Raw genomic sequence first — 15027 nt, 5'->3', positions numbered from 1 at the left:
ACCAATGGTGGTGGGAGCCTCTCATGCCTCCTCAGCAGCGCTAAGGATGTCCGACGGCAGCTTAGGTCTGCTCCCCACTAGCAAGTGGATATCCCCCGAGGGCTTCCGGGCGGCCAGAGGGATGTCTGATTGCCATCTTAGGCCCAATCCCCCGGGGAGCGGGCCTAAGCAAGCAGGTGGTCATCCCCTGAGGGGTCCCAGACTGCGAGAGGGCACAAGCCAAGCTGAGGGACCCTCCTCCCCCCCTGAGTGCACAAATTTTTGTGCACCGGGCCTTCAGTATAAATATAAATAGAGAAATATGCTAATTAAGCTGGACACTGTAACGGGTCAACTGGACAGGAAGTTGCACGCGCAGCGTCCGGGCAGGGCAGCACGGCAGGGGCCTCTGTGCACCTGTGCTGGAGGAGGGCCTGATCAGTAGCAGCTCAGCTGCTTCAAGGGCCAGAGAGAGAGGCAGGGCCGGATCGAAGGGTGGGCAGCTCCTCACGATTTCAAATCACGCACTGGGCTTCCAGAACTAGTATAACAAAGAAGAGCCATGATGTGCATTGATAATAACCATCATTATCTTTCTCTGAGCACTCATTATGCACCAGGAACTTATTCTTTAACTCATTTAACAAACATGTATAACACACCTATGCTATGACTCTCTCTTGAGAATTAAAGAGTCAAAAGAGAACAAGGTATAAATGTTCCCTGTACTCTTGGGGCTTACAGATCAGTTCTCTAAAGGTGACTTTAGCTGGAACCTGATGAGTGCAAAGAACAATAAAATGAAGGATAAAAAGTGTGGTCATGTGAAAGTGTGGCTAGAATGGAAGGGTTAGTGGTACAAGATGAGGTTCGAAAGCTAATAAAGGGACAGACCATGTAGAATCTCATAAAATCCAATTTGGGTGTTAAGTGCAATAGAAAGCCATTGAGGAGATGTAAACACATGAGTGGCAAAATTCAATGTTAGAAAAGACGTGCTAACTCCTCATTGTTCTGGATAATGGACTGGAGAAATCTAAATAGAAGACTCATACTAATCTAGGTAAGGATGATAGTGACTTGGCTATGGTTGGTAAGAATAAATATGAAAAGAAGTTGACACAATCAGATATATTTTGCAAGTAGAATGAACTGGATTTTCAGATAGACTGGATGTGAATAGTAAGGGAGAAAGGAATTAGTGTCCTGGGTTTTGAGTCTACAAAACTAGTGTATTTAGGTACCATTAAAAGAAATGGAGCTTGGCTGGTGTTGCTCAGTGGTTGAACATTACCCTATGAAACCAGGAGGTCACAGTTCCATTTCAGTCAGGGCATATGCCCAGGTTGTGGGCTCAATCCCCATTAGGGAGCAATGCAGGAGGCAGCCCATCAATGATTCTTATCATTGATGTTTCTGTATCTCTCTGCCTCTCTCTTCCTGTCTGAAATCAATAAAAATACTTTTTTTTAAAAAAAGAAATGGAATAGACTGGTACAGAAACAGATGTGGGCACAGGAAAACTTATTTTCTTTTGAACACGTTAAACTTGAGATGTTTTTGAAGCATCCAGGTACAAGTGTTAAATAAGAAGGCAAATATGTAAGGCTGGTCCTAGAGGACAATTCTGAGTTACATATGTCAATTGAGTGTCACCAATATATAAAATCTTTGGGATGAATACAATCACCTAGAGAGCAAATACAAAGAAAGTGGAGCTAAAAAGTAAGCCCCACAAAGAGGCCAGGTTGTGGGAAAGCCAGCTAAGGAAATGGGGCAACTCAGAAAGTAAGGAGAGAAAGTGAGAACATGTGACATCAGAGAAGCCAAAGGAGAATGCCCTTTAATATTTACAGACCTAGACCAGGCTTTCACGTTGCAGAAAATACAATATATCTTACTCCCCCATTGTGTCTCTGTGTCTGTGTGTGGGGCTGTCTCTCTATCTGTGGTGTGTGGATGTCAATAATCCTCATAACAATACTGAGATGTGGGCATTATTTCAGTATCTCTATTTACAGATGGAATGGATTTTGTAAGCTAAAAACCAGCCAATTACTCAAAAGGTGATGGACATGGAATTCAGGTCAAAGGTTAGCATTGTCTCTGCTGCCTTACCCCCCTTTCCCTCAAGAGAGGTATTTATAAAGGCCAGGGAAAATGAGAGGGGCCACCCAAAGACAATTAGAACTTTCTAGGGATATAGAATCTTATGGGAGTTTCTTTGAAAACTAGAGGAAGAAGAACACTCCAGGATGAAGATGATTCAGAACATAGAAGGTACAAATATTTATAATTATCTAGCACAACTGTATTTATATTATATTTAGATTGCCCTGGCCGCCCCAGCTACATTATGGGCCACCAGATCATAAAGCAATGACTGCTTCTTAGTCTGCCTTGGATAGACATAATGGCTATATTTTATTGATATGAGCTATGAAGCTCAGATGCCATGAAAAGCATATTCGGAAATAAATTATGACTTACAAATTTGACAGAACTGTGCTACAACTGAACTTGTGGTAAGGTTAAACAATTCATTCCATGTGCTCTCAAAATACAGAAAAGTAATAGAACATAAATTCCAAAGAGACCAGTAGGGTATACACTAGCTCTAATCGCATCACTCGGTTGTCTAATAAGTGCTTATGGAGGAACGGCTTTACACCAAGCACTCTTTTAGTTCCTGTGGGTTCAGTTATGGGCAAAGTAGATATAAACTTGTGCTCTCATAGAGCCTGTAATTTAAGGAGGTTTGTCAGACAGTAAGTAAGGAGGTAAAGGATTGTACGCTACACAGTAATAAAGGTTAAAGAGAAACAATAAGGCAGGGAAGGAAGATAGAAAGTGTCAGATATGTAAGAAAAATTTAATAATGTAGCCAAAGAAGCATAAACTATAAAAAAATTTTGGATAAATTGCAGGTAAAGGTAAAATCAAATGTAAAGTCCCTGAGGCAGATTTATGCTTAGTGTGTTGAGCAAGATCAAGGAGGCTAATGTGATTGCAGTGAAGTGAAAATGGGGAGAGAGGAAGGAGTGAGGTTCAAGAGATGATATGATGATGTTGAGTCGTTTGAGACTTGAAAAGACTTCGGCTTTAACATTCTATGAGAGAGACTTTCTGGAAGCGTTTTCAATAGTGGATGGACACACACTGACCAACATTTCAACAAGAATAAGGGCACAAAGGCAGAACCAAGAGAGCACTGAGGAAACTACTGCAGTAATTCAGGTGGGAAGATGACAGACAGTCACCTGGATCAGGGAGATGGTAGGACAGGTGGCGAGAACTGGTAGAATTCTGAATATATTTTGAAGACAGAATGTGTTTGCTGTTGGACCTGACTTGGGATGTGAAGGAAATAGAAGAATCAATGAAGACAGTAAGGTTTTCAGCTTGAGCAAATAAAAGATGGTGTCACATTGACTAAGGTGGGAAAACTGGAGGAGTGGATTTGGGTGAGATAACAAATTCAGTTTGTTTGTTTTTTAAATATATTTTATTGATTTTTTACAGAGAGGAAGGGAGAGAGATAGAGAGCCAGAAACATCGATGAGAGAGAAACATCGATCAGCTGCCTCCTGCACATCCCCCACTGGGGATGTGCCCGCAACCCAGGTACATGCCCTTGACCGGGATCGAACCTGGGACCCTTGAGTCCACAGGCCGACGCTCTATCCACTGAGCCAAACCGGTTTCGGCTTCAGTTTTGATACATCAATTTTTAGATACTTATTAGAAATTCAAGAAGAGATATGTCAAAAGCAGCTGGATATAAGAGTCATCCGTATACAGATGTTCTTTTTGATATTCCAAAACTGGATGACAAAGTGGATATAGGAAGGAAACTAGTTCTAGGACTGAGCCCAATGGTACTGCAATATTTAAATTCGGAGAGATAGGAAGAAACCTACAAAGGACATGAAAAAATATTTTGACCCAGAAACTTTCTCTTTTGAAGTGTGTGTGGTGGCCTGAGGGGGGTGAAACGTGAATTTTTCATGTTATATTAAGCAAAAATAAAAAGCAGATATGGTTTTATTTTCACAGGAGAGATTATGAGTGTGTGTATATGCATGCACGAAGTTCAGAAACATACACAGTGACATTAATGGGATGTTCTCTGGGTGGTGGAAATAGGCACGATTTTTTATTTCCTTTTTTGTCTTTATCTGTGTTCCCTAAGTTTCTAAATTTACTAACAAAACATAGGTATTATTTGTGATTATTTGAAGTGTGAGATTGAAGAATCCACTTTCTAAATTTTTGTCCCAGTCATGCTTGAAGCCTTATCTCCACTAAGTTTGCTCTTCCTTGGGAATGTGCTAGTCAGATTAAATATGTTTCCTCCAGAAAATCCTTTTCCCCAAAGGTTTTCTTCATGCTGCTTCTGATTCCTGATACATTCTTAATTCAAAGGCCTCTATGGTAGAGCTTTTTAAGAACTTGGGCTTGGAGAAAAGTAGACCCGGGTTTGAATCCCGGTACTTCCATTTGTTGGCTGTGTGGCCTTGGTCACTTAGCCTCTCTGAGCCTAATTGGAATGAGAATAGTACCTAACTTGAAGAGCTTTCATGAGGATTGAATGAGGTAATATTAGTATTTTTAAATAGTCCATTTACAACATCTCCCCAAATCGCTTGCCTTGCAGTGTTTGCTCTGTTCTCTGAACTCGCATGGCAGTTTTATCCATACTTTCTTATCATGCTTATTACTAAGCTAAAATTGTAGTTATTTATACACATGTTTTGTCTTCCAACAGATTTCAAAGACATTAAAGGTTAAATCTGTGCCATGTACAGCACCTAGTATAATCCTTGAACAAAACGGATGTTCAATAAATTCTGCAGGCAAAAAACAAAAAACAAACAAACAAAAAAACACAAGCTGCTTCCACTTGGCTTTCTGGTCAACTACCTAACTGAGGTTCGAAGACAGCACCCCCTGCCCCACCATGGGAAACGAAAAAATAAACAATGAAACTCCTGTTGTCCAATGGGGCCAGGCAACAAAAGGCCTCAACAAGAAAAGCAAGAACTGATGAAGTAGCAGGGAGAAACCTTTAGTGCTCTCCATGGGTTTTCAACCTACTAAGGAGAACAGCAACCTAAAACTAGAGAAAGCCTGTAGATAATTCAGTTTAACTGAAAATCATAGACGTTAAATGCGTTTTAGCAGGCCTGGGACCAGAAACAGCAAGTCACTCAAAACGCAGGCTTAATCACTTTCTATAACTTCATATTTTCTCTTCTATAATTTTCTAAGCATGTAATATTGTATACACAGATATTTTATTTGACTGAAATATTAGCATGAAATCTATATCATAATTTATTTTATTTATTTTTATATAATATATCGTAAAGATCTTTTTTCATATTAATTCATTTTGATGAGGAGGACAATGATAAGAATAATTAAAATATACAGAGCCCTGGCTGGGTGGCTCAGTTTCTTAGAGCATTGTCCTGGTCAGGGCACATACCTAGGTTGCAGGTTCGATCCCCAGTGGGGGCATATATAGAAGACTATAGAAGACAACTGATCAATGTTTCTCTCTCATATCTTCCTCTCTCTCTCTCTCTCTCTCTTCCCTTCTCCCTCTCGTATCAAGAAGAATATACCCTTGGGTGAGAATTTTTAAAAAATGCACTGAGAGCTTACCATGTTCTAGGTACTATGCTTAGTCATAGTTATGAAATGTCATTTAATTGTCATTAAAAACTATAGGATAAATAATTTTATGCATATGTTACAGATGGAGGATCGGGATCTGGGGCTCTGAGAAACAGAATAGTTTGGCTAAGATTCCAAAGCAAGTGAGTAGCAGAGCTAAGATTTACACTTAGAAAATTTATTTCTTTTTGACAGTTGCATAGTATTCAATTATATGAGTGAACCTAAATTTAATTAACTATCCCCATGTTAGATATTTAGATTGTTTATGACTTTTCCTACTTTATAATATAAATAGTGTTTCACTTTACTTACGTTTGAGAGTATTTCAGTGGGGGTAATGGGTGATATTGATGGCATAAATGTTTTCTCATTTTATAATCTATCAATCTAGATTTTCAAAAGTGGCATTAACTTCACTCTCAGTCCTTTTACCTTAACCCCATCAATTCTGAGTACCACACAATATTATTTCAATTAGGACCTGCTCTTTCTTGCTCTTGTACAAGTTCATCAGTGAGGACATTTCTCCTTAGCTATCTCACAATGAGCTTCATTTGCTCATTTAATAAGGGTCTGGTATAAAAATAGAGGAGATCCCTCACTGGTTTTGCTGAGTGGATAGAGTGTTGGCCTGTGGACTAAAGGGTCCCAGGTTTGATTCTGGTCAAGGGCACATGCCTGGGTTGTGGGCTCAATCCCTAGTAGGCTGTATGCAGGAGGCAGCTGATCTATGATTCTCTCTCATCATTGATGTTTCTGTCTCTCTCTCCCTCTCTTTTCCTCTCTGAAATCAATAAAATATGTTTTAAAAAATAGAAAAATAATGATGCTACATTGTTTTCAGTGTACAGTGTCATTTTCCACTATTAATCCTACTTCAACCTAAAACAAAATTATTGTTAAGAAAGTCTGATAATCCCCATTTTATATATCAGGAAATAGAGTCTCCAAGAGAACAAATTATTTGCTTTAGGTTATAACTCTGAGGTGGTAGGGGCAATAGATTGGTAGCAAAAAAAAAAAATCAGGTCCTTGCTACAGAGAGTGGGCAAGAATTAACTTAATACAATGACAAAAAGCCTTCAAAACGTTATAGATCTATACATTAAGAACTTCAATCCAGCCAAAAGTGGAAAGTGATGAGAGTACATAATAGTGCAACTTATATGATATATTGGTTTAGGGTCCTATTTTCAGAACCCCTGGACTGCTTTATTCAGTATTATATTTTTGGGTTCATAACATAACAAAATTAACCACTACCCCGGTATAGAAAACAATAGACATATTTAATATGCATAAAAGTATTTCGTCTTAGGTAATAATACAGTCTCATATTGAATCCTAAATGAATCTAAAAAAGAAATATTGATGGATAGAGTTTTCCATAAGTGACAACTTGCATTGTAACAAGATTCACAAATCACATTGTCTTTGATTTTCAACAATCTTCTCAGATGCTGACCATCTTTCTGGCACAGATGTCTCTTATATAACTTAATCCCCACACAAGCAAATCACACAGCTCAGGACATCAACACTAAAAATGATTCCTTTTGCCTGAGCAATACCCTCATCAGAGGCAGTCGGAGGTGTCAATATTGCATATATCACGGATGCCTTTGATATATTTTCCTGAAAACAAGTGCATACCAGAGATAAGAGACCCTCCAAGGTATAATGGTATCAGGAGTGTTATAGCCTGAGGAAACCTCCATTGTTGTAGCTATCTCAGGCACACATCTGTGACCTTGTAAACAAGAAAGTCCAGCACCCTCTCTGCTTCGCCCAGGGGGAGAAAAAAAAAAGCAAAGCCATACTTTACTTGAAAACCCTTGGAACCAAAAAGAGGCCTTAAATAATACTAGATGAGAGTTAAATCTGTAATTTCATGCATTAATTAAAAGGTGCTGGCAGTAGAATAAAGCTCACTAAATCATTTAAAAATACTGGTTTAGTAGTCCGTGAAGACCTGAAACAGCTTTTAACAGCAAAGCAATAAAAATGATGTAATCCACTGTTAACTAGTCTCAATTTAATTATCGGGCAGGGATTATAGCCTTTTTCCCATTTTGCAGCCTTCAGCTGCTTTCTTGTTATTTATGGCATGGCTCTAGAGACGTTAAAGCATTATTGTGCATATTATATTACCTATCATCAGGTGCCTGACAATGTGGTTTTGCATTTCTAACTCAACCTCTAGTTACTTACTAACTTCAAAATACTTACTGAATGCTTCCTTTGTGCTAAATGATGTGCTTGTATAAGCATTATTTTAATATAAATCTCAAAAAGACCCTGTGAGGTTGGTATGATTACTATCCACATTAAATATCTCTAGAAATTGAGGTTTTGAGGTAAAGAATCTTGCCAGAAGTCTCAGATCTACACTAAATGGCAGACTCGGGATGGAAACCCAACTCTTGGCTCCAAAGCCCACACTCAACATAATCAAATAATAATGCCTCCCATAGGATCAAATGGGTTATTTAGTTAAACCTTATACATTGATTACAAAATATGCTGGAGACTCTCCTTTCCATCAAATTCTTAAGTCATGCCAGTCAGCTCTTTCCAGAAGCCATACGGATAAACCAAATAAATCGAGGTAACTGTTTCCTAGATCATGAGGTCAGGATTACTCAACCTGAGCTCTGTTGACACTTTAGAGCAGCGGTTCTCACCCTGTGGGTCGCGGCCCCTTTGGCGGTCAAACGACCCTTTCACGGGGGTCGCTTAAGACCATCGGAAAACACATATATAATCACATATTGTTTTTGTGATTAATCACTGTGCTTTGATTATGTGCAATTTGTAACAATGAAAATACATCCTGCACATCAGTTGGGGCGCGGGGGGGGTGGGGGTGGGGGGGTTGCTGTTCTATACACTATAGGATGTTTCACAGCATGCCTGGTCTCCAGATGCCAAGAACACACACCTCCTCTAGTTGTGATGAATAAAAATGTCCCCAGACTATCAAATGTCCCTCTGCAGGTCAAAGTCATTCCCAGCTGAAAACCGCTGATTTACATGAAACTTATTCAGGTAAGGTCTACATAATCATCAAAAAAGAACACAACTAAGAGAGCCAATCATTTGGACGTGTCAGCTCCGCAAAGCCTTTTCCTAACAATTCTAAGGAAAATAGTTTGAAAAAGGCTTATCAGATTCCCTTGACTTTGTATCTTGCTTCTGGTTGCACTATCTTTGCTTGCAATTTTAATTTGAGAAATCCAGATTAAACTGTGAGCATTAAGGATGATATTGCCTTACCTTAAATAAGCGTAGTTCTGATTATCCACAAATTACAATGAATGGATGTGAGAAGAGTGTCCCATGATATATTTCATCATTTCAAAGGCTATTTTTGATAAAAAGTGCAAAGTTCATTATAATTTTAACAAGATAAAGAATAGCTTTATATAGGAATTTATAAGTTGGTTTTTCAAAATCTCATTTTAATTTTTTAAAAAATAACATAACAGTATATTATTTTCTTTTCTTTTGGATCTTTAAAAAGTTCTAATACATTACTGTATATCAGGACACGTTAATTTCTAAAAAATACTTTTCAATTATTCCTCTGTAAACGTATTGTAAATGTAAATAGGCTGGATTATTATTGAAATGCTCACTAGCGCCATTATGATTATGAGCCTTTAATTTTTCTCAGAACATTTATGCTCAAAGGTTTAAAGTTAGTGGCCTATTACCAGAGTTATTGTGAAAGCTAATCATTAGGGAATTATTCTTAGGTCTGCTATCTTTACAAGACCAACAGAATCACTTCTACATAAAGCACATTTTTTTTGCAACTATGTCTTTCCATTAAATTTTGTGAATAGTTTGACTAAAATAAGAGAAGATATTTGAGAAAGCAATTATGTACCAACCCACAGAGCTGTTGACAAGCCGTAATTACTATTTCTATACTCTTCACTGTGGGTTGGGCACTTTACTTAAATTTGTGCAATTAATTCATCATAGTCACTCAATAAGGCTAATAGTGTTACAACCTGTTCCCCATTTTAAAAATGAGGAAACGGAGACAGAGCAATGCTAAGTTAACCTGCCCAAGGTCACAAAGCTGGTAAGCCACCAAACTGGGTGCAAGGGTTTGCACTGCAAACTTGGGCAAGGGTTTGCATTGCAAACATACCACAACTCACTGGAAACTACAAGGAAGCAATTTCATGATGTTGAACCGTACCATAGATTAAGGTTAACTAATGCAATGGGAAAAGGGCAAGTTTGAGTTCCAAAAAATAAGTTGGATATATTTTTATCCTTTCCATTCTCTTATGTGATAATGAAAAGAAGAAGAAGAAAAAAACTCTGTTGAACAACATAAAAGAACACACATTGCCTTGCTAATTGTTATGAGGATTAAATAACATATCTAGTGCTTGGCACGGTGCCTGATGTGCTCATTAATTGTAGTTATTAGAGCAGGGATGAGCCTGCACCGAGGCTTTTGCTTAGTTCCCATGCTGACAGAAGGTGCATATTACTCAAACAAGATTAGAACTGGTAAAACTCTAGATTGTTTTCTGTAAATTTAAAAGAAATGGAAGCACAACAGTGGCATAACATATTTTAGAACTATGTTTCAACCAATTGAGATAAAGGAATATGGAGGTGGGCAAAGGGAGAGGGGATGGGGGACACCTATAATAGTGTCAACAATTAAAAAAATTAGGAATTATTTTTTTTTAAAAAAAGAAGATATTGTCTCATTTACATATAGTTGAAATTTTAAAATCAGAATTCAAGCTTTTCTCTTTGGTTGTACAAGCACATCATCAACTAAAAAAATATTCTTTTAGATGCTGCTGTCTTATGTTCTTCTAAGCTCCACTCATTATAGAAAATGATGAATAAATGTTGCCTCAGGATGAGGGTTAATTTTTCTCTAAATATTAAAAATAACACATGTTTCTAAATTGTAGAGTGTTCCTGCTTTGTAGTAATATACCTTCAGAATATCCAAACAAACTGACTAGCTTAAGCATATCATCATATATCAATTCATAAAATAGAAGTTAGTTTATATTCTATCTACTAAAGTAACATGAAAAATATAAGGTGGAATAGTTAGATGTGTTTCTTCACCCAACAAGGATAAAAATCCTGAGAGAAAATTGTGTACAAACAAGTACAATATGTTTTATGATTAACTTTATCTTATATTTTCTACCTGGAATTTCATCTACCCTTATTGGCATTTAATTTAGTTTTTCTATCTAAAATGTTCTGACAATTCCATAACAGACAATATGATAACACCCCCATAAAATCTTCAATGTGTTTTGAAGAAAAGATTAAAAATTAGAATTAACATCTTTTAGCCATGAAAGTGTATCTGAGACAAATTATTGAACTGAAGCATAACAATGTCAATAATCAGAGTAAAAAATTGTATATAGTTACTTGATATTTTCAAAGTCTGTATATTTTGTGCTGGATGTAGTACCTATGAATGAATTTTTCCGTTTTCAGCTTGATGTTTGTCATTATGCCAACAATGTGTACTGTGAAGTGATGGTAGCGGCCTGTGTCTACCTGTGGAAATAAAGAACTGGGGAAGTACTTGGATTACTCAAATACCACTAAGCCCAGTCTTCAAATAATCTCAATATTCCCGTTTAATAAATCAACATTGAAGAGTTTGATTTGTCTTTGAACACAACCCACAGCCAAAATATTGCCACATGATAGCAGAGATATATGCGGTGCAATAAAATATTAAGATTAAATATGTTGTCAAGCAGAGTGTAAATGACTAGGGAAAGCTTTTTTTCTCTTAAAAGAAGCGATTATGTAGAAAGTGTTCTATCAACATTCTCCTAAGAAACCTTGGAGGATCTGTCCGGAGTGCTGAAAAGGTTTAGGCTGGCGAAGGCTGGAGACTTTGTGGCGTGTGCATTAACCTGATGAGTTCAGGGAGCAGAGTTTTCAGATCCCCAACCAAAGAGCCTTTTAAACAGAAATCACATCCATAGAGGACAGAAATGGTCACAGCTGATTCTTAAATGTGTAACTACAAAGATATAAAGGAGAAATTAAAGAAGAAAATTTCCCGTGCGTCATGAGGGAAATAAGGAATACAAAGCACACTTAACAAGAGACAGCATGCCCAAACACTCCGATACGCAAAAGAATGTCTAGAATGTTGTATAACTGAGAGGATTCCACAGAAAACTGCAGCTTCTTCCCACTGGGTGGAGGGGATGCACATAGTACAAGGCAACGATTGCTTGGCTGCCTCACATGGCCAGTGGCCAGCATCAAGGATACAGATTAGCTCTAGCTCAGTCTCTAGGGACTCTGAACAATAGAGCAACATGTAGGGAATGAAGAAGAGGGTGGACGGGAGACTCTGCCTTCCCACTGGCCTGTGCCAATTGCTTAGTGGGAAGTAAAGTGTTGGAGAATCTATCTGCCTGGCTACTCAAGTTTATAGTTCAGCTGAGGCATAACCAACATTGTGCCTAAAGAAGCACAAAGGCCTGTTAACTTCTCCTCAATTTCCCATCACCACAGCACTTGCTCCGGAGGGAAATGAGGGCTGTAGGAATTCCAGCACCAGTTCGAAGGGCCCTCTAGGCTGGCTGCATGACCCTTTGTGAGGTCCCAAGTACAGTGGTCGGCTCTGGGCAATCGCTAGCTGCGAGCCTGCCCCAAGTTGGGTTCATTCCCCAAGTGGTTGTAGCCTGGGTGCCCTGCTCGCCATGCCGCTCGAGCTGCCACACTGCGGTAACTAGCGTCTCTGTGTCCGAAGGGAAAGGTACATCCACGGGGGAGGGAAAAGCGGGAGGACTCAGACTGAGGTTTAGAAAGAGGCTCCCTAGCCTCTTGGAAAAAGCCGTGCTTTCAGCACCACCCGCTGTCCCCACTCTTCCGCAGCAGGCACCAGGGTCGCAGCAGCTAAGGGAGCTCTCGGGGAAGGGACTCTTCTTCCTTCCCCTCTCTACCTGGGCTTCTCTCCATTGCGAGGGATCCCTTGGGTGGTTTGGGGAAGCTCAGCCTGCATTCTAAACATGCGCGCCCGGCTTAGGGAGCGGGAACTCGGATCTGAAGGCATGCAGGATCCCTTTCCCAACCTTTGCAGTACTTCCCTCCTTTACCCTATCGCTTTCACCTTTTCTCCCAACAGGTTTAACTAAGGCAGCTGCAAATGGAGCAGACTTCAACCTCCAGTTCTGACCACCCCTCCTCCTCTCTTCCCCCTCCCCCTTCCCCCAAACCAAACTGTGAGTTACCCAGCAAACTGACAGCTGCTACATCCTTCCCGCCCCGGGGACTCTTGGGCACGGGGACACTAGCAAGCTTACCCCCCAGTTGGCCACGCCGCGGGCAGTGAGGTGCGGTCTAGCTAGCCCCCACAAAGTTGGGCCTTGCGGATCACAGGGGCAGAGCCGGCTTCTCCAGTTTCATGTTCCCCCCAAGTAGATCTTAAGCTCATCTCCTGAGCTCAGTGAGCGCCGAACAGCAGAGCTGAGGGCGTTGTGTGCAGCAATGTCCCTGCTACTGAGGAAGGGGGGGAAGAGGGAAGGGGAGAGCGCAGAGGAGGGGGGCGGTGGTAGTTTGTATTTATAGAGAACAGAGTTCTCAGCACAACTTTTTGGTGCCACCAAGTGGCACACTGAGTTCCTTTAGGAACACAGACTTGGGGTTGAGTCTGGATAAGGTAAGCCAGCTCCACTGCCAGATGCTCACATGGGGGACTTGAGGTTTCCCATGTGCACCTCCATATCTCAGCACCTGGGATGCAGATCCCTAGGTTCTAAGCCTGAGCCTGCGGAAGGGGTGCCTGTGCCCTTTTCAGACAAGTGCCAGAGGCGTCGGGAACACCGGGCAGTTGCCAGTCCCCTCCGAGGAGTCTAGCCACCCTTCTCTCAGAAAGGATATCCATTCCCTTCTCCCTTCTAAACCCTCTGCCCAGATTACCGTCTCCTCGGATCTATTTCTAAAACCTTCTTCCTCCACCCTTAGTGCCCAGCCTTTAAAGTAGGGTGCCATTGATTTTCCTTGTGTTAGAATAGATTCCAAATTCTTTCCCAAGCCCTCACATTTAAAGAACTTCACAGCTTGCTACTAAACCTCCTTCTTGAATTGCTACCTTGGAAAAAAAAAGAAAAGAAAGCATGTGATTTTAGCTCTGTGGATCGGAACCCCTCCAAACAGCACTCAGAACTCCAGGTTCCCTTGGCTACGGCTAGGTGTCCAATTATTCTGCTCACCCATTTCTACAGACCTCCCAGCACGCATGACACCAACCACACAACCAGGAGCTAGCAAACGCCTTTGACACTTGGAGGGGAAATGCCCTGAAACTTCCATGATCTGGATTTTCTGGGTGCTCTTCCTTTCTTGTATACAGATCCTCAACGCCATACAGTCACGGTTACTGCCTGGGACCTTAGTGTCCCAAAACACAGAACAACATCTACACTTTGCAGGTGGAGTAACTGAATACACAAAGGTTAAGGAACGTGTTCAAGGTCACACATTTCCCTGGAGACCAGCCCAGGGACCACCCAGGGGGCAACTGAATGAACACAATGATACCAAACCTGACTCCGGGCTCCTGCTCCTCTTCCTCCCAACACACCGCCTTCAGGCATATTCACTCCCTTCTCTTCCCTCTCCCTCTCTCTCCCCACATCCCTCTCTCGGACCCCATCCTTTGCCAAAGTTCCATAAAGGAATCTAGAGTAAGGATGTCTCCCTAGCCCCACTTGGAGTACATGAACTTGAGCTCAAAGGGCCAGAGCTGCATGTAAACCCCCTTAAAATGGCCCCCTGCTCTAGAAAACCTCTTCCTCCCGGTAATGTAGTCATGGAAGTGTCATTTATAAAGGGAACACTGGCATTCAAACCCAACAACGTCCCCTGCTTGCGACCTCTTTTCCGGGGGAAGCAACAGCAAATGCTTCTATAACAGCCCCTCCAACACCCAATAGCCTCAAAGACAGCGCAGCCCCCCTGCCTTGATAAATGCACCCCTTTGTGCACATGCATCGGTATGAGAGTGAGAGAGAGAGCGGTGTCCAGGCGCCTCCTTTGGTCCCGATCTCTATTTCCTTTTTCTCCTCTGATATTTTTCAGTTCGTTTTCTATGGAAACGAGCCCACTTGAATCCCTCACCCGTGCAAAGAAGAGCAAAATGAGCTTCATCCACCCTCTCACTGGAGCGACAGGGCGGTAGCTGGGGCTCCCGTCTCGAAAGGCAGGTCTGATCCCCACCGCACACGTCCTTGCGGGGTGACTTTTCCAAACTTGCAGGACCTCCCAGAGTCCCTGGCACCACCGGTTCTCCACCTGCCCACCACCTGCCCGGCTGGGTCCCCGGCCCGC

At 41.0% G+C, this 15027-nt stretch overlaps 1 protein-coding gene across 1 annotated transcript in view; it reads right to left on the bottom strand.

Moving 5' to 3' along the window:
• Positions 1 to 13202, bottom strand: part of GRM5 (glutamate receptor, metabotropic 5) — a 432533-nt gene extending 419331 nt beyond the window's left edge. The window contains exon 1 of the mRNA XM_006759764.1: positions 13002 to 13202. The gene's annotated coding sequence lies outside the window, so the exon portion shown is untranslated. The remainder of the gene's footprint in view (positions 1 to 13001) is intronic.
• Between the last annotated feature and the right edge of the window lie 1825 nt (positions 13203 to 15027).

This window comes from Myotis davidii, unplaced genomic scaffold (assembly GCF_000327345.1).
Source record: "Myotis davidii unplaced genomic scaffold, ASM32734v1 scaffold657, whole genome shotgun sequence".
Classification (NCBI taxonomy): domain Eukaryota; kingdom Metazoa; phylum Chordata; class Mammalia; order Chiroptera; family Vespertilionidae; genus Myotis; species Myotis davidii.
Note: the sequence above shows the minus strand (reverse complement) of the source record. Positions and strands in the feature narration are given on the sequence as shown.